General features: G+C 38.1%; 1 long non-coding RNA gene across 1 annotated transcript in view; it reads left to right on the top strand.

Moving 5' to 3' along the window:
* Positions 1–1,614: 1,614 nt before the first annotated feature.
* The window catches only part of LOC105519270, a 198,598-nt gene continuing 181,277 nt past the window's right edge, over positions 1,615–18,935 (top strand). Inside the window, exon 1 of the long non-coding RNA XR_001002940.1 lies at positions 1,615–1,772. This is a non-coding gene — a long non-coding RNA (uncharacterized LOC105519270). The remainder of the gene's footprint in view (positions 1,773–18,935) is intronic.

Raw genomic sequence — 18,935 nt, 5'->3', positions numbered from 1 at the left:
TGTGATACTGTGAATTGATGTAGGAGGTGGTATGTGGGTCTTTGCTTTCTTAGTAAAGCAATGTCAAGTAGTAATTTATACTAAAGAACCACAACATAGAGTCAGTAAGTCAATCCTAGGATTTTGTTCTAGATAGAGTTGTGATTTTATAAATCAGCATCATTGTGATGTTTATTTACAGAATCTCACTCTGTCACCCAGGCTGGAGTGCAGTGGTGTGGTCTTGGCTCAGGAGCAATCTCTGCCTCCCAGGTTCAAGTGATTCTCCTGCCTCAGTCTCCCAAGTAGCTGGGATTACAGGTGTGCACCAGCACATCCAGCTAATTTTTGTGTTTTTAGTAGAGTCGGGGTTTCACCATCTTGGCCAGGCTAGTCTCAAATTCTAGCCCGTCTTGACCTCCCAAAGTGCTGCATGCCCAGCTTATTGTGATATTTATAGGTGTATTATATATTTATTTAAAATGTGTTCATATTTGGGTTAGATATTTAGATATGGAGCTTGGGTAGGTGTTATAAGGTTTCCATTGGAATGTAAAAGAACATATAAATGTTGGAATAATTGTTTTCTTGTTTTATTTTTGACCAGGATCAATTACGAGGACTATTGAAGTGAATATTTTCAAAAGATATTAACTTTATTACATTTTATAAGCATATATAGAATGTAATCCTTTCCTTAGTTTAAATGAAACAAGCCCCAGCCTGATTAAATCACCTGGCAGAGGTCACATAGATAGCCAGAGACGGAGTTGAGACTCATATTTTCACCACCTGTTTGTAAGTCTTGGCTTCTTTCCCCTTCACTCTGCTAAAAGTCAGAAAAAATACAACTACTGAAAAATGATGTATAGTGGAATTAGATGACTACTAAGGTCTTTCATTCATGGCCATCTAGGAAATTCAGTAGACAATTAGCAATAATAGTTTCTGATTTTATCAGAAGGAAGATACCCTCAAGTCAGCATCCAACCATACTTTTAACCTTGATCTATTAAATTCAAAACATATCAGTAGCAGCCGGAAGCAATCCAAAGATGACTGAGTAAAGGTTTTGTTCTTAGAGATTTGCAATGATATAGCAAGCCAATGCCCTTCTTTCCGGGTGCAATGATTTTCACCACATTCTGAGTTGCTAAGCCCTTTTCTTCTAGCCCTCTTCTCTTTCCCTTCAACCCCTCTTTTATGCTGCAATTATTTTTCTCTCCAATTACACTGCATTCTCATGAAGCTTTCTTTCTTCTGTTTGGAATGACAAAAATAAAAGCCAGAGTCGGCTTGCTTTCACGATTGACTGCTAAGGTAGTGAAACAAACTGAATGTCCAAAGGAATTGTGTATTATTGTATATTTGGTTGCACATGCAGAATAATTCCTTCAGATATTTTAAAAAGGAGAGCATTTAAAATGTACTGTTAGAAAACCATTACCTCTTTCTGGTCTTTTAAATTTTTCCTGGGTTTTTTTTTCCTAAGCACCTAGAAGCTTCTCCATGTTTCCTCTTGGAAGATCTTGAAAAATTGAAGTACTTTAAATCTTCTGTTTCTTCCTTAAACCTTTTAAACATTATTTTCATGTTGATATATGGTTAATATATGTGTTTTTATTCTTCCCCCCAGCAGCCTAATGTATGTAGCTGAAACCACCTGTACTACTGGAATGAAGCACCTTTACAGAAGAGGCAGTGCATGTTGTATTAATCACATGCATAGAATGAATTAAGATTTATGCCAGTTGCAAAGAAGAATGTTGGTTCACTATTTTTCCTCTGGGCATGTGAGTATTTTATATTATATAAATTATATATATGTGTGTCTGTGTGTGTGTAGATAGATAGATAGATAGATATAAAATACATAAAATATAATTCCTTACCCTCTGAGAGGGTAAGGAAGAACAGTGAGGAGGATGATAGAAATCAAATAAGCTCCTTTGGCCTCTCTATGTCTTCCTGTGTCCAGACCTCTAGGGTTCTCTTCCATACATCCAAGCGAAAGTGTTTTCCCTAATGCAGACTGCCTGGTGTATGGTTGAGAGTAAAAATGCCTCTGAAGGAGGCACTGTAGTTGTTTGCAGGATATTATTATATTATGTATGTTATATTTTTCTAGACTCTCCCTCTAACTTTCTGAGGTTAAAACTTGAAATAAGTTTTGATTTTTTCAAATCAATACCTTTGATTTGAGGTATTCTCATCTGCTGAATGGAGTGAATATTACTATTTCTTTGCTTATAGGCTTATTGTGAGAATGAATATGAAGTAGACTGAGAACACTTGGAAATGAATAAAGAATACACAGATTTAGAGTGTTATCAACACTATTTCTTGTAATGATATATTCTGAATCCCCTCATCTCAGATTTATAATAACCTTAGTTCTTCATATGTCCCCAAAAGTGGTATGACAGATGCTTCCAAGTTTTAAATTGAAGTGATTCACTAAAATTTTTAAATTATCAATAATAATAATCATATACTGTTCATCTCTCCATCTCTTTAAGTGCTTATCACAGCACCTGGTACACAGTAGGCACTGAACATATATTGGTTAAATTTAATCAAAAAATTTCTAATTGCAAAAGTGATTTCAATATAGAGTAAAAGACCACTACAACAGAAAACTGAATCAATTAGTAGTTGTGATGTATTTTCAGGTCAAATTTGAATACATTTGAAAACAATTTTGACTCCCCATAAAAATAGAATTGTGATCAATTATTTCCTAGGCAAACTACACTCCAAAAAAGTCCAAAACTGTTGTTAAGGTACATGAAACAATCCTCTGTGCATTGAAAGGCTTCAGACTTCTTTGCTCATTTAGTTTGTTTTTGACCATTTTCCAAAGCATGCCTTCTGCTTTCAAGAAAATAACCACCATTTGTCATTATGGAAATTCTGTCTTTCCCTTATAATTATCTCTAATATCCAACTCAATTTTTGTATACTATGTTAAACAGATAATCAAGAGTATAAATTCAGTATGGTTCTTAGAAGGATGTACTTTATCTCTAAGGGAGGTTCTTAGAAGGATGTACTTTATCTCTATGAGGTTCCTTTGGGTACCTGGATTTTGTGACATCCTTTTGCTTGACTATAAATATTTAAGGCCTATCATACTCTTAGGCTGACTACCCCTGGAGGTAACATAATAAGTAACCTTGGGATAAATATATTATTATTATATATGTTCTGATCAGCTGTGAATTTAGTTCTTGGTCGTCTACATATATATTAGATGTGTGTAAAATGAAACAATTATGTTTCTAAATTTGTTGTAGTATTAAAAGCTAAAAATAATATATTTTTTAACAATATTGTAATTTTATGTTTTGTTAGGAGTTTTCATCCAATATTGACTGAAAAGATCAATAGACTATCTCAGCATGTTATGCTGTGCATTTATTTTACTGTTGCCACTGATGCAATAAAATTAAATTACAGTACTTCATCAGCCCATACTATCCTGTACTTAATTTACTTACAGTGTCATTTCCAACAATATCTGATAGATCCTGTGAAAATAAAGAAAATTCCCTATCGAGTGAGAGAGGTGGGAGTCAGTGGGAAACAGAAAGAATAAGATGTCGTGCAGTGTGAAGGAGAAATACGTGGTTTCAGTTCAGTGTGGTGGCAGGGTGCATGTCTGTTTCAACCACCTTCGTCATCCTACTTCAATTTTGTATTTGATGCCCAATGTCATTGATATCAGCATTCTTGCAATTCCCAATAAAAACATTATTGTCACTCTCAAAATTAAATTGTAATTCAAATAATGCAGGATGTCTTTGCAAGAACTTCTCAAAATATAAAGGATATTACCTGCTTTGGAAATGATGTCTGGAACCTAATGTTTTCCCCTTTGTGTACAGTAATTTATTGGAACAGAACAGTGCAGGATATATTGGTGCAGATTTATTCATTAATTGATTCATGCATCAGACTACTAATTCAACAAATATTCATTTAATGTTTTTCATTTACCTTATGATGTGTTTGGTCTTGGGGATAAACTCAATCTTGTAGCCAGAAAAGTGACACTATCAATTATAATACAATAGCAGTAGATAATGAATTTAATAGAGGAAAATGCATTGTTGTCTGCCTAAGAGGGTCAATATTATAAAGTATGTGTTGATTGGCTAAGTTTTTAAGAAAGGATAGGAATATCCCAGGAAGAAAAGTGGGAAAGTGTATTCTAGAGAGAGGAAACTGGATGTACAAAAATCATGTAGGTGTGAGAAAAAGAGAGATACACTGGGAACTCTAAGTATTAATACTTAGGTATTGTTGGAGCCTGGCACATAGTAATTGTCAATAAAATATCACATTGTTGTTTTTGTCATGCAGTGCAAGGGAGTGGAAAGCAAGAAAAATGCCTAAGCAGGTGCAGTGTCAGCCCTTTTATTAATGGGATTGCTTCCCATATTAAAGGATGACTGAAGTTATTCCTTTTTATTTCATATTAAGACCATGATAAAGTCAAGGTGACTTGAAAAAGCTATTTAATTCAAGTTTAGTTTTTACAAAAAAAAAAATACATAGAATTAGATTCATATGCATTCTCCTTCTCCTCTTCTTCCGTCCTCCCCTTTTTTCTTTTCAGTATTTGGATACAACCCACATCTCTGACTTTGACCTGATATATTTAGAAAGAGCTCAGATGTGTTTGTGAAATTCTAAGATAACATGTCAGCTTTATATGGGAGTGTTCAGGACAAGGCAGAGAATCTATTTTTTTATAGTGTAAATTGACAGACTAATTGCCCTAACAAATTTCCAAATTATTTCTTTTCTTGCCTTTTACCTAATACCTTACATTTTACTCTAGTGTCCTAAGTTCCCAAATACCACTCTCTGGCTCCACTCCAATTTTATCTGGGCTCTCTCTCACCAATTTCTCAGGCTTATTGGTCTGTAATCATTAGTCTCTTTCTTTTTGCTCTTTGTCAATGCCTTGCAAACTTCCACTGTCTGCCCTCCACTGCCCCAAGGGCCCAAGAGCTTGGGCAGACTTGCAGTTACACCACACCAACTTCTGCCTCTAATCCTGTCCCCATCCAGCTTTGGTACCAGAGTCCGTTATTTTGATAATTCTCTTGCCAGTCACCTCAGTGCACTTCTTCTCTCACCTTTCCATCACACCAGATCTCAAAAACATTAGTCCTGGTTAATGCTACCTTTTCTCACTCTTTGTTAGGGTTTTAGAACCACTGGAAAAAAAGACACATGTATGATGATTTATGTCATTATCGATATGGACAGAATACAGAGAAATACTGGGTAGAAGAGGATGGTTCCCCGGCAAAGGGCTCACCCTCAAGCCTGAAGTCCTGTGGCCCTAAATGAGGATAGGCATTCCTGTTTTCATGCCCCAAAACTTGTCTTTTGGCCCACAATGTACCCCCGTCCTGCTCCCATGTAAACCTAAGACCTTAGCAGACACATACACAAGTGGCTGAATTGAGATCAGCACACCAGTGGACCAACAGACCAGCAGATCAGCAACAGCAGAATAACGCAGTGGAGAAAGAGAGGAGGAAGGACATCTGGACACTGAGGGAAGTCTGTCCTGGGGTGGTTGGGGAGGAGTTTGGCAGCTGAGTGGCCTGACTCTGATCACCTTCCCACTCCATCCCCTCTTCTTGTTCTCCATCTATCTCACTGAGAGCCACCTCCACCACTCAGTAAAACACTGCAGTCATCCTTCAAGCCTGTGTGTGATCCGATTCTTTCAGGACACTGGGTAAGAGCTCAGAATACAGAAGGCTGTCACACTAGCCCTCTGCCCTTGTGATGAGATAGTGTCCATTGAGCTGATTAACACACAAGCCATCTGCAGATGGCAAATATGAAAGAGCTTCATAAGACACACCCACTTGAGGTTTGGGAGTTGCAGACACCCACCACTAGACACTGTCATGGGGCAGGAGCCTAAAAGATCTCGCACCTGCCGCTGCACCTGCATTTCTGCATGCTCCCCGTAGGCGTTTGAGTTGTGGGGTGACCAAGTAGGCAAGCCACACCCCTGTTGCACGTCCTGTGAGCAGAATCAGGGAACTCTCCCATTTCATTATAAATTCAAGTTATGCAAACTCAGCTAGAAGCTTCTATGTTTCAGATTTTTAAAAACTCTTCATGTGATTTCTCCCCTCCTTTTTCCTCTTCTTTTGTAAATAAATGGAAGATTTCATTTAGTCATCTATGTTTACTATTGAAACTCTGGGAGTTAAAATAAATAATATCCTTGCCCTGTGAACTTTTTATATGTGACCAGGAAAAAAAAAAATGGCTCTCTCTTCTACATTGTTCTGTTCTGCTTCATTTACAGGTATCTACAGAAGCCAACTGCTATGTGGTTTCATGTAGATTCTCTTACCCATACTTTCACTTGATAGGGAAACTCAAGTTTCCAAGAATTGCATAATGAAACACTCTTGCTTTTTTTCTTATGGGTTTCTGTTAGATAGAATTCTTCACCGAGCAAAAATGACAACATGCTTGACACTCAACTATTCTCTAATTCACATACTAGCTGTACTAGCTGGACTTGGATATTCTGAAAATATTTCAGGTGAGGAGTGGAAACAAGGATTATGACATTTTTCTGACCATTGTCAACTTCAATTTCTTGGCTGCTGAGACATTTAGCTCTCTATAGCTAAACTTTGGAATTTATTTTCAAGTCCAAGAGAATCTAAGTAATTTGAGACTCAACTCATCTGGCTTTTTGCCAAGGCTTAAAAATCACAGTCCTTGAATTAAATGTGAACTGTCCTGAATTCACACTGAAAAAAGGTTGAAGTCCCGTAAAAACTCAACGTACTTCATTGGTAAGAAGGGAAAGAGTCATTCTAGAAATTTTAATGTGTTGCCACCTTCAACAATACTGCTCCACTAAGTCAATTTCCACTTTCCTTTTCAAGCAATCCTTTGGTAATAATCTCTCCAATTTGCCAAGTTTTTTTCTGGAATACATACTTTGGTACTTACTATGCCCTCCCCCTGAAATGATCTTTTCTTCCATCTTACTTAATCTTATTTGTATGTATATTTAAGAAGTTCTTCTTCCCTTTAAGTTATATTTCTACCAGGCAATGTATCTGAAGTTAATATTTTATGTTGAAATCCTTTTATCGGCCACTTGATAAAAGGATTTCAACATAAAGTAAATAAGTAAAGAGTTTTTCAATGTTCTTTAATAAATAATTTCCTGTAATCATATGTTATAAGTATTAAGAAGTTTTTCTTGATTATCATTGTAATTACTGTAGGTTATATTTGATCAAAATGGTGTAAATACTGTGTTAAATTTTGGTAAATTATTATTTCACATATAAAAAGTAAAATATTCTTGGAACCAATCTATGGCATAAAAAAGCCCTTATTTATAACTTTTTTCAATTCATATATCTAATTATGAATATTAATTATTTCTAGAATGAGGACAAATTCACGACCAATTCTCTTCCCAGTTTTAGTCTTAACAGACAGTTGAGACTCTGTCCACCCCACAAGACTAAGCATGATAAACCTTTTTCAGGTAAATAAAACCAGCTGCAATTAGGTAATTCATTGTTCGCAGGATGTGGAACCTACAAATACCAAGAACCACCTTTTCTTATCTGCAATTTTGTCCACAGTGGACTGCCTTGAGCGTCTGTGGATTTTGGTATCCATGTGGGTCCTTGAACCAATTCCTTGTAGATACTGAGGAATGACTAGGAATAGATGGGGATAAACAGATTTTTGTTATGTCAATGCCTTTCAGTCCTTTGACTTCCTTCTAATTTTTAAGCAAAGAAACAGAAAATCTGTTGGTGACCTAGCATTAAAAGTTGTTAATAATCTACACTCCAGCAATTCAATTAGTCCTTCCTCAATTTTGTTTCAAGCTGTGATCCCAGAGAGAATAGATGCCCCTTTATCAATAAGATGCACCCAAAAGTTAAGGAAACAAAGTTACCCACAGGTCAAGGCTTCAGGGCCTAGGTGGCATGGCAAATTTCTAAATTCCTATGGCTAAACTCCCTAACAATAGGAGCTATCAGCTCTGATTTACAACCTAGATCACTACAACTCTGATTGGTCAGAGGACCAGACCAGCCTTACAAGCATTCTTTCTTTTTAGATAAGCTATTGCAGACAATAAGTTCATCTTCTGACATAAAGAGCCAACTTCCACCTCATTTTAATGCTGAAATTCCTCCCCAAAGTGAACATGCGATGTACCTTACCTACATAGCTACCCATGCAATGTGCTCTGTTCCCCTCAAACATTTGTATAGCTTTTCTCCCAAACCTGCTGAATATGTATGATACTGGCCCTGTGAAGCATAAAATCCAACCTGCCCTTCCCCTCTTCAAAGAGAGAGCACATTTGGTCCACACTGGAGACTTTCTCTTCCTGGCTTGCAAACTGATAGTGCTGATAAAGCTCTCCTTTCTGCTATTTAGACATCTTGGAGGACTTTTGGATGACAAAGGTAAATGTTAGAAACTTGATTTGTAAAAGAATTTCTTAGTCATCAGAGTTATTCACTTTCTCAACCTAGAAACTACCAAAACTTGGAATTGTTCCTTTGTTTGGTGACCTGGAGGCAGGTTCTGATACCTCACCTTACTAAGATAATATGTCATAGTAAGTCTTTCTTTTTTAAAGTTACAGAATGACTATTTTGAAAGGCTAGATAGAAAAAGAAAGCCTGGGAGAGAGATCAGCTTCAGGACAGATGACATATGAACCACTGAAGATCTGGACGTTGGTATCTAATTCAGCATAACGTTAGGAAATATATCATCCATGAGAAGTATAAGAAGTTTAGCAGAAAGACTTTTGCATATATCATACCCTAGTCTGCCTCCATAATTCCCTTTCTCACTGTGCATCATAATTACCACATGCTCGTGTCTTCACTAGAAGATGCATTTCTTAAGGACAGGGTCTGTGTTGCTCAATTATCTCTGGTTTGCAAAGTGTAGCACGTATTTCATCAATGTTTGTAGAATGAATGCAATCAAAGAGTGGATTTTTAAAAATGACCAAGAAACTAACCTTTCTGTGTTACTTCCCATTTTGTGCCTTCCTAAAGAAAAAAATTCCCTTCTGGATGAAAGAACACATGATCTATCCCAAATTGATTATAAATTAGTTTAATACTTCACTTGCTGAAAGCAGCATGTAAGATTAAAATAAAGAGGACGACAAAGGAATCCTCCTAAATTGTGAAACAAGTGTACAAAGAGGAAGATGAGAGACAGATATGGCCAATCTTATCATTGGACCTTGAACACACCCTGTAGTGGACATGAAGGGAAATGGCTAAGGGCTTACTAGCATCCTAGGGTAATGGAGTCAGAGAAACCTTGAACTTAGTGTTTTCTGAAGTGCTGGGAAAGATAAAATCCCAATTAAAAGGTAAAAATGATACGCAGAAATTAAAGGCAGTTTTCATATCTGAAACTGCAAATTCATGGCAATATAATTCTTCCCTTTCCCTGCCTGAGATCATTCTTTTCAAGGTGAGTTCATTCTCTTATAGCTCCAAGGCTGATCTCCTAGGATGATAAGGTTCTGGTTGGATTTCCATTGCAGTAGGATCAAGTAGAGGACCTTGTAAAATTAACGTTCTCTGCTGCTCTGAAGATAAGTACTTGGCTGACCCCAGAAGTGCAAAGCTGATTGTAAACCTCACCTTCTTTCCATATCCCAATGTTGAAAGAAGGCTGAAATAGTGAATTATTCATCTTGCAGTGATAAGGAAGGTGGCCTTGTTGGTAAGACTTTGTGATGCTATCACCATCCATTCTCTGCATGGAAACCGATCAAGCAGTTTTACTTTGTGTCTATTTCACTTCAGAAGCAAACAAAAGAAACTAATGGAGGTCAAAGTGTGAAGGTTCAATTGGAGTAACTTGGGTCATTTTTTTAAGGTCTGGTATTATGTCATTGGGTATATTGATTATATCCCGAATGCAAGGTTCTCTGTGTGGAATTTCTTTATTTCCATCATCTAGCTAGTCAGTTAAACTACCATGATTTATTGTGGACCAGGGAAACCACCATTAATAAGCCTTTCTTTACAAGTACATTAGCCTTCAGTGTACCTGAAATTTGTGATTTCAATTCCCCCAATTTTTTCAATCCCCCTCCTTTCTCTTTCAGGGGTGTATGTGTACCCATCACTAAAAAAAACTTTCAGTAATTTATCAGAAACTTATTACAAAAGTGTAACTAGTCAACAACATCAACCCTGAGCACAGGCCTTGATTAATGGCAGCATATTTGGATCAAAGGGAGTCAGAAAAGAGGCAGTAAACTCAGGGGAGGACTTTAGTTGTTATCATGAAGAATCTAGGATAGCCTAGAAACGTAAGAAAGAGGGACCTTTTCAAAAAACATTTATATTTAACAAAAGTTAAAGTCTTCAGTTAAACTAAGAAAATAATTCTTCTGATACTTAACTTCCTGCATCTATATAGGAACATTATTTTTGTTTCAGAAGCATTTTGTAGTGCACGTAAAACTAACCAATACATTTTACTACCAATTCATAAGGCTGGCCTTCCTGGCATCATTCATTCATTCATTTATACAACAAATATTTATTTTGGGCATAACATGTGCAAAGCACCATGTAGATACGATAGAAATCAATACAAATAACACATGTTTTCTGTCCATAGGCCAGGGATATAAGCAAGCAGTTGAAACTCAAAAATATTGTGCTGCAATACAAAAATAACTGGGGGAATGCTGTGATATTTAGGGCTGTCTGCATATACCAGGGAAAGTTTTACTAAAACTGTTACATGTAAGTGCATTTTGGTGGTAAAATTTAGATAGAAATGTATAACAAACAAAACAACAATAACATAATGTTTTAAGACAATGAGGAGGGGCATATTATAGGTAATATGTGCATTTCATCCTTGCCTGAGTGTCCAGTATAAGGAAAACAAATGGCCATAGAGTGGGTTAGTTAGATAGGTGGAATGTCCATGTTTGTGTGTTGTGCACAGAATTTAATTTTATTCTGTAGGTGATGGGAAGCCCTGAGATCAGAATTGGGGCCCAGCCACTCACCCTGATCTTTTCACACAACTCTTGTTGCTCTATGCACAAGCATTCTCACTCTTCATACAGGATCTGGTTGCCTTCCTTTAGTGTTTGTGTTCTTTTCCCCGCTGGGTGTATCTCACATTGTTCAAGCAAGCCATATATATGAAATGCAGACAAATTCACTATTTTATATTTGCATACGTCTACTACTAGGATGGGATGGGACACACGTTGTGATTCTCTGAGTCCATGTCAGAATGTTTTGAATATAGAAAAAGTGCTAAGTTGGGAATGGGATGGGGTGGGGTGAGGCACAAACTGGAGAATGGAAATAACAAGTGTAAGGGTGGATTTTCAATTTCGAAGAACATAATTACTGCTAATGATTTTTTTCCTTCCTTGCCTTCCTTCTGAATAAGGGTCTCTCCCCCACTTAATAGGTTTTAATCAAATTTGAGAAACACTGATCAAGATTCACAGAGGATAACATAGCTAAGCCCTTCTAAATCCATATGATTCTCTTGAAAAGATTTCTAGTCTACTTCCTGACTTATGTCTGCTAGTTTTTTCTACCTACGCGTGAGACGGTAAAAGTTTCCTTGTTACCCTGGCAAGGTGTGCGATGTGGGTAGGGCTCGCTTCTTCAGTGCCCCGCTGCTCAAACCTCCAGGGAAGCATACAGATGGGCAGGGAGCCCCAGGGCAGTGTCTAGGGGTGAATGTTTACAGCTGAAGCTCCAGTGGGCATGTGTTACAAGGTGCTCTTTTAGTTTAGCTGTCTATAGACAGCTTGTGTTAACCAGTTCAATTGGATCCTCTACTTTGTCATAAGGACAGAGGGCTGTCTGTATCCTGGGTTCCTGTCTTGATGCATTGGAAGAATCGAATCACATCTGGGCTTGGAGAATGAGTGCAAGGTTTTATTGAGTGGAGATAATTTCCAGCAGATGGGGGAAGCCAGAAGGGGATGGAATGGGAAAGTTTCCCTTGGAGTCGGGCCATTCAGTGGCCTGGGCTCTCCTCTGACTGCCCTAGTCAAACTCTGCATCGTTCTGCCAGTCGGTGGTCTGCCAGCATGCCTGTGCCTATCAGTGTGTTCCTCTCCATTTCCAGCCGCTTGTGTGTTCCTCGCTGATGTGCTCCTCTCGACATCCAGTTGCCTGTGTGTCCACCTGCTCGGGTCTCCAGGGTTTTTATAGGCACAGGATGGGGGCATGGCGGGCTAGGGTGGTCTTGGGAAATGCAACACTTGGATGCAAAGGCAAGAGTGCCTGTCCTCAGCTAGGTCCATCGGCACAGGTCCGAGGATGGAGCCCTAGCCAGGGACCCGCCTTTCTCTACCCAGCACTTCCCTTCCTCTGTCCCATATCACAAGGGGCTCATCTTTGAACATTTTAATCTTACTTTTATGGTGCATAAGTACCATTCATCTGGAATTCTTCCAGACCTTTACCATCTGCATTATTTTCCTGACATTCTACCATTACTGTTACTCCCATTCCTGAGTCTCTTTAGTGTTTTACCTGTCTTGCAGCTATGAGACTTTCTTTCCATGAAACCATCAGTAATTGATGATTTTAGAGATATAGGCTTAAATCTTAAGATATCTAGGAATATCACAATAATTATAAACTTTTAAAAATAGTTTAGAAAACTATTGCTTATGGTTCTTTGACCAGAAGGCTTATATCTGCAGCAAAAAGTTATAGAAAAAATACTCAAATTGGCTTAAATAAGAAAGGGGATTTGTGGTCTCACATAAGTGGGAAGGGCAGGGATAAAGCTGGCTTCAGAATTTGCTTGACTCAGTAGCTCAAAGGTGCCAAGGAGACAGTTATTTCTGGTCTTTTTGCTTTGTCTTCTCTAATGTTAGTTTACTTTCATAATGGCAGAGTGTCTGTAGCAGTTTCAGACTTCATATTTTCACACCAAACTGACTGGCAGAGGTGCTGATTGGCTTTAGGGCACCAAGCTTTTAGCTAGAGCCATAGATCAAGAGAGTTTTCATGTCGGGGAATCTTTGTCTCTTAGTGAAAGACTTCCAAGCTCTGCCCATCTCCAAGGCCCTTACTTTAAAGGTGTTTATAACAATGATAACCTCTGCCTTTGGGTGATTCACAATGACAGATTATGGTGCAGAGATACTGATAATTTCCTCTTGTCCCCAAACTGCATCTTCATGAGGAGTTCAGTTGTCCTGTTTGTAGTCATAGAATGAGGCCCCCACTAAATGGTACAAGATAGCAGTACACATGACACATGATACTGGTCAAGTGAGACTGGCAAAAGTTTATTAGTCACGTAACCTACAGCCTGGGACCAGAGGAAACACATGCTTTGTCCATGCAGGGCACACAGGGCACCACAAAGCCCTTACCAACAAAGCCACCTTCCTTATCACTGCAAGATGAATTATTCACTATTTCAGCCTTCTTTCAACATTGGGATATGGAAAGAAGGTGAGCTTTACAGTTAGCTTTGCACTTCTGGGGTCAGCCAAGTACTTATGCTTTGTCCATGCAGGGCACGCAGCGGCTGCACTTGAGAGCAGAGTGAACCAGAAGGGGATGTGGAAGGCAGGCTTTGTAGAAACCAGAAAGTGAGCTGCCCCTTATTCCCATGGGAGGATGTGATTGGCTTGACTGACTGATTTTGAGGTCTGGCAGGGAGGTGAAACCCGATAGGTTGAGGACTGGCTGGAATGCAGTGGATCCGATAGAGTCGGGAACTTTATGAGTGGAGAGCTTTTCCCAGTGATTCGGGGCACATCTGACTAGAGCAGGAGAACTCCTATTTAGGGCTTTGGGACCTTCTAAGGATTGAAGATGTCAAAAATGTTAGATCTTACAATACAAGTGGCTCTCTGTTAACAATGATGTCTTCTTTTTCTTTTTTTCCCTCTGTTTTCAAAATGGCCAACATCAGGCTAAGCTTATACCTTTGTTTCTTTCTGAAGCTGACAAGAATTCCATTATACTGCTTCTTTTTTTCTAGGCAATAGTTGTGCTCGGTATGTACTTCTGCTACATAAAAGTTCTGAGTCAAACATTGTTTATGTTATCAAATAATAAATAATTAAAATATCCGAGACTGGAATATTGAGACCTTCTCTCTCCTACATTTTATATTCTCTGGCTAGCCCATTGAATATTTTGGTGCTAGTAATTTGCAATATTTCATTTTTGATACACTTTTCATTGAGATATTTTGTTGCCAGGAACAGAAATAAACTCTTAGAAATTTAGGCAGAAAAGAAATTATGAGATATTAAATAGCTTATAGCATCAAAGGGAATTCTGGAGAACCAGCAAGAACTAAAGAAGTCTATACAGGAAAAAACACAGGCACATGATGGTACAAGAATAGCCTTGACCTCAATACTGCTAACCCTTTCCTGGCACCATTATCGTCACAGGCCCACTAAAAATGGGGTTTCTGCTCAACTCCTTCTGTTGTCACCAGACTTCTGAAGCCATCGCCACTGTAAAAATATTCCGGTTGTCTAGCCTTTTATTCTTAGCATATATTAGAGTCATTACACACATAAACTGAATAAACCTCAAATGTGCAGCTCAATGAATTTGTGCAAATCTAGCCACCTGTGTAAGCAGAACCCATATCAAGTTGTTGAAGATTTCCAGCACACTAGAAATCTTCTTCAGTATTCCTTCTTCACTACTATTTTTCTCTTCCTTTGTACTGCATTAGTTTTTGTTGTACTCATTATTGAGCTTTATGTAAATAAAATCAAATGTATATATACATGTTGTTTTTATTAACTATCTGTGAGATATAACCATTTTGTTGTTATATATACCATTTGTTAGTTATTTTTAATCACTGTATATTATTTCACTGTATTGATATATCACACTATATTTGTTCTTCTACTCATGTTTCTTTAACACACCACCCCTCTTTCCCCACCTCCAGTTTTTTTTTCCTTTTCTGAATGAAGCTGCTATGAATTTTATTGTACCTGTCTTATGCTATACATTTATACTCTGTTCCATGATAAGCAAGTTTGTGCAAACCTACCTCCAAAGGCTGAGGGAGTTGAGAAGCTGAAGAAAGAGGCTGAGAATTCCACTTTCACTGGAAAGGTTAGCTAAGCATCTTTATGAAGGGTTATCTATGCTGCAGGCATTTTTTAAAGACCTTATTCCTGTTCACCTTGGTATGTGGGGGTCAAACGTCGGTCATCATTGTGGTTTTGCTTCAAGATGGCATCACTCATGCCATGCAGCAGGCTGTTTTCCCACACCCTCGTTTCTGTTGGGGGCATATCTAGAAGTGGATCATATAGTATGTAGATGTTGAATACTATTCGTAAATAAAAGTAGTTTTCAAATATGCTTTTCCAATTTGTATTCCTACCAGCATTGTAGGTGTTCAAGGTGCTCCAAATCCATTTCAAAAAAATAATAGTTAGATTTTTTATTATTTTTAAATTTTAGCCATTGTAGAGGGTGTGTAGTAGCACTTCTCCTTGGTTTAGATTTGCATTTCCCTGGTGGGTAATGATGTCTAACACTTTTTTATAAACTTATTACATTTTAAAGTCCTCTTTTATAATTTTTGCTAGTTGCTGGTGTCTTTTGCTCAATCTTATCACACATTCCAGAGGCGGAAGCAACAAGTTTTCTTGAACTGAGTCTTTTATTGAGAAAGGTGTGCTACTGCTGAGTAAGGGGAGGGGAGGAGGGCTGGACCAGAATGCAAGACCTGCCAGGTTCAAGGCAATTGGGCTGCCACAGGGAGGTGAGGCAGGCAGGCTGGGAACCTCCCATTCTGAAACTGGTGCACATGCCTTTCTAAAACTGAGGTTGGGCCAAAATGGAGAAACCTCTGGCCAGGTCAGAAGCCAACTGGTATGTAGGCCACAGCAGTCACATGGAGCATGTAGATATGCAGTTAGAGTTGCCTGATGGGAGGTATTTTCACCAAGATTCTCCTGTGCATATTTAGAGATGAAGCATCTAAAAGGGAGATAAACTGCAACACCCTTTCCTTCTCCTTTTTAAAATTTCTTCTCCTTGTGTCTGCAAAATGCCAGCTCCAGTGTCCTTTGTCTCTGAAGTCTTCTACTTTATCTACAGACTGTCTTTCTTTTGCAGTATGGTGGATGGACCTCTCTCAAGCTTTCTTTGAGCTGTATCTAATATTTGCGTCTCAAAAACAGGATTTGTATACAATTCATCTTTGAAGTTTCTACAGTAAATGGCATTTGTGTTATCTCTCATCTATTGATCAATTTATAGTAAATGAGAAAATGCATAGGTACGTAGCTTTTGGCAATTTTCTTAAAATTTCCTAGTTTCAGTTTTACAAATTAATAATACTCAAAGCCCTGTCTTTGTAACATTTCAGGTACTAATAGCTCTTATATTTCTGTGGGTCTTCATGCCCATGTCTGGACTCCTGATTTTATGTCCTCTGATTTTTTCAAGCATTTCTGATAGGCCACTGTGAATTCCAAGAAGTCTTGATGTAGCTATTGTATTAATCTGGATTCCCCATGTCCTTGGAGACCCATCCACACAGACACATTTTTTTCCCATTTCTGCTCAATTGCAAATGATATCAATGCAGCCAACTTAGAAGATAAGAAAGAGAACTCCTGCAAGTTGTCAAGGTATGTGTTGTGGGGTAAATAAATGAGAAAAATGAACAGGTAATTAGACATTAATTTTTTCCACTTTTTGGAGTAAACATAGATCATTCTTATTTCCTCTTGATGAGGGGACATTTACACAGAGACATTTGCTGGTGTATGCTCTCTCAAAGACGTAGTTTAGGATTGTAAATGTTCACAACTCCAGACTAAAAATGGGGCAGGCTGATGGTGAAGCTAAGTAAGGACTGTTGACCAGTGAGTGAGTCACAGGTCCTGCAGTACTGCATTTTTTTTTGTCAGGTCAGGTCACTCTCTAGCTGGTGTCAAAGTGGTAGCTCTGGCCAAGTGCAAACAATGTTGCCTCAAACTGGCTTTGAGAGAGGTCATTAGGGTTCCCCCTTCTTATGTTGCATCTAGAGATAATGTGATTTACAGAGAAGCTTCTGATTACAGAGAAGCTTCCGAGAAAGTGAAGACCTACTACCTTATTTAATCAGGGATGAGTAGATATTTAGTATTGAGTTGCCTAAGTAAATCCAATGTAGTCAGTGCTTCTCTGGTCAAAGAAAAACAAAACAAGCAAAAACAAAACAAAACAAAACACCCATAACAACTCAGTAATCCTTAAAAAAAAAAAAAAAACTATGCCACTCATTTTCACATATAGCATATACATACAGTAACTAAGCTAAAATTTTGTATTGTGTGAAATATTATATAAAATATTATATGAAATATTGTATCTGTTCAGCCAGATTTATATTTAAATTTCACAAACTTTAACTGGAAAAGAGAATATGGTGAACTCTCACAAAATATTTTTTGGGAGATTCTCTATACTTGAAAGTATTGTCCCAGGGATTCCTTATGAGAACAACGGAGTTGTTCTTGGGTATGTGAAGTTGACTGAGTTTAAGACTGGTGCACATGTAGCTGTAGATATATGTATTTATGTGTGTGCATTTGCTTTCCTCCTAGTTTAAAATAGAAATTCTCTGGGAATTTACTTTAAACCAATTCTAGTTACAAATTCATAAGGAAAATATATTCATGCTGCTTTAAAAAAAAAAAATGTATCTTAGGCCAGGTGCAGTGGCTCATGCCTGTAATTCCAGCACTTTGGGAGGCCAATGTGGGCAGATCACAAGATCAGGAGATCGAGACCATTCTGGCTAACACAATGAAACCCTGTCTCTACTAAAAATACAAAAAAATTAGCTGAACGTAGTGGTGACAGGAGCCTGTAGTCCCAGCTACTCGGGAGGCTGAGGCAGGAGAATGGCGTGAACCCAGGAGGCAGAGTTTTCCTGTGAGCCAAGATTGTACCATTTCATTCCAGCCTGGGGGACAAAGCAAGACTCCATCTCAAAAACAAACAAAAAACATATCTTAATGAAAAGTAGTCTTCATCAAAAAGTATCTGTGAGGCCGGGAGCAGTGGCTGATGCCTGTAATCCCAGCACTTTGGGAGGCAAAGATGGGCAGATCACCAGAGGTCAGGAGTTCGAGACCTGCCTGGCCAACATAGTGAAGCCCCATCTTTACTAAAAATACAAAATTAGCTGGGCGTGGTGGTGGGTGCCTGTAATCCCAGCTACTTAGGAAGCTGAGGCAGGAGAATTGCTTGAACCAGGGGGGTGGAGGTTGCAGTGTGCCGAGATCATGCCACTGCACTCCAGGTTGGGAGACAAGAGCAAAACTCCATCTAAAACAAAACAAATAACAAAAAAAGTATCTATGAATCCCATTTCATTCCCCACAATACAGACCCTTTACTCTCCTGAGATAGTGGAGATGAGTATATTGAAAACATGCATTAGTTTACAATTATTGTCCTGATGATACTTTCAAAGCTCAAGTAGCCTGTATTTCCCCTCTTTTAGAAAGACTAGTTAGCAAAACATTGAGCAAGAAGACTTGAAATGACATTAGTGAGTATGCTCTGTTTCGTACCACTAGCCTTTGCCTTTGAAATAAAACATCCACATGATTATTCCCTTCAGTTCTGAATTTTAAACTCTGCACCAAACCCTAGAATTCTTTGGAAATTCTCCCCTAAAAGACTTCTGCAAGATTGAATGAGTTTTGTCTTCTATAATCTTAACCTTCCATGATCCTATTCTGTCTTTGTCCTTAACGTCTGGCACTGTGATGATCTCTCAAGCTTCAAAAAAAAAAAAAAAAATGAGCTGGCAATCTACTACTTATTAAATAAATCTAAAGTATACTTTCCATGGATGTTTTACAAATAGAATGATTGCAA

Source organism: Colobus angolensis, unplaced genomic scaffold, assembly GCF_000951035.1.
Source record: "Colobus angolensis palliatus isolate OR3802 unplaced genomic scaffold, Cang.pa_1.0 Scaffold342, whole genome shotgun sequence".
Taxonomy (NCBI): domain Eukaryota; kingdom Metazoa; phylum Chordata; class Mammalia; order Primates; family Cercopithecidae; genus Colobus; species Colobus angolensis.
The sequence above is the reverse complement of the archived record's forward strand: the minus strand, read 5'-3'. Positions and strand labels throughout refer to the sequence as shown.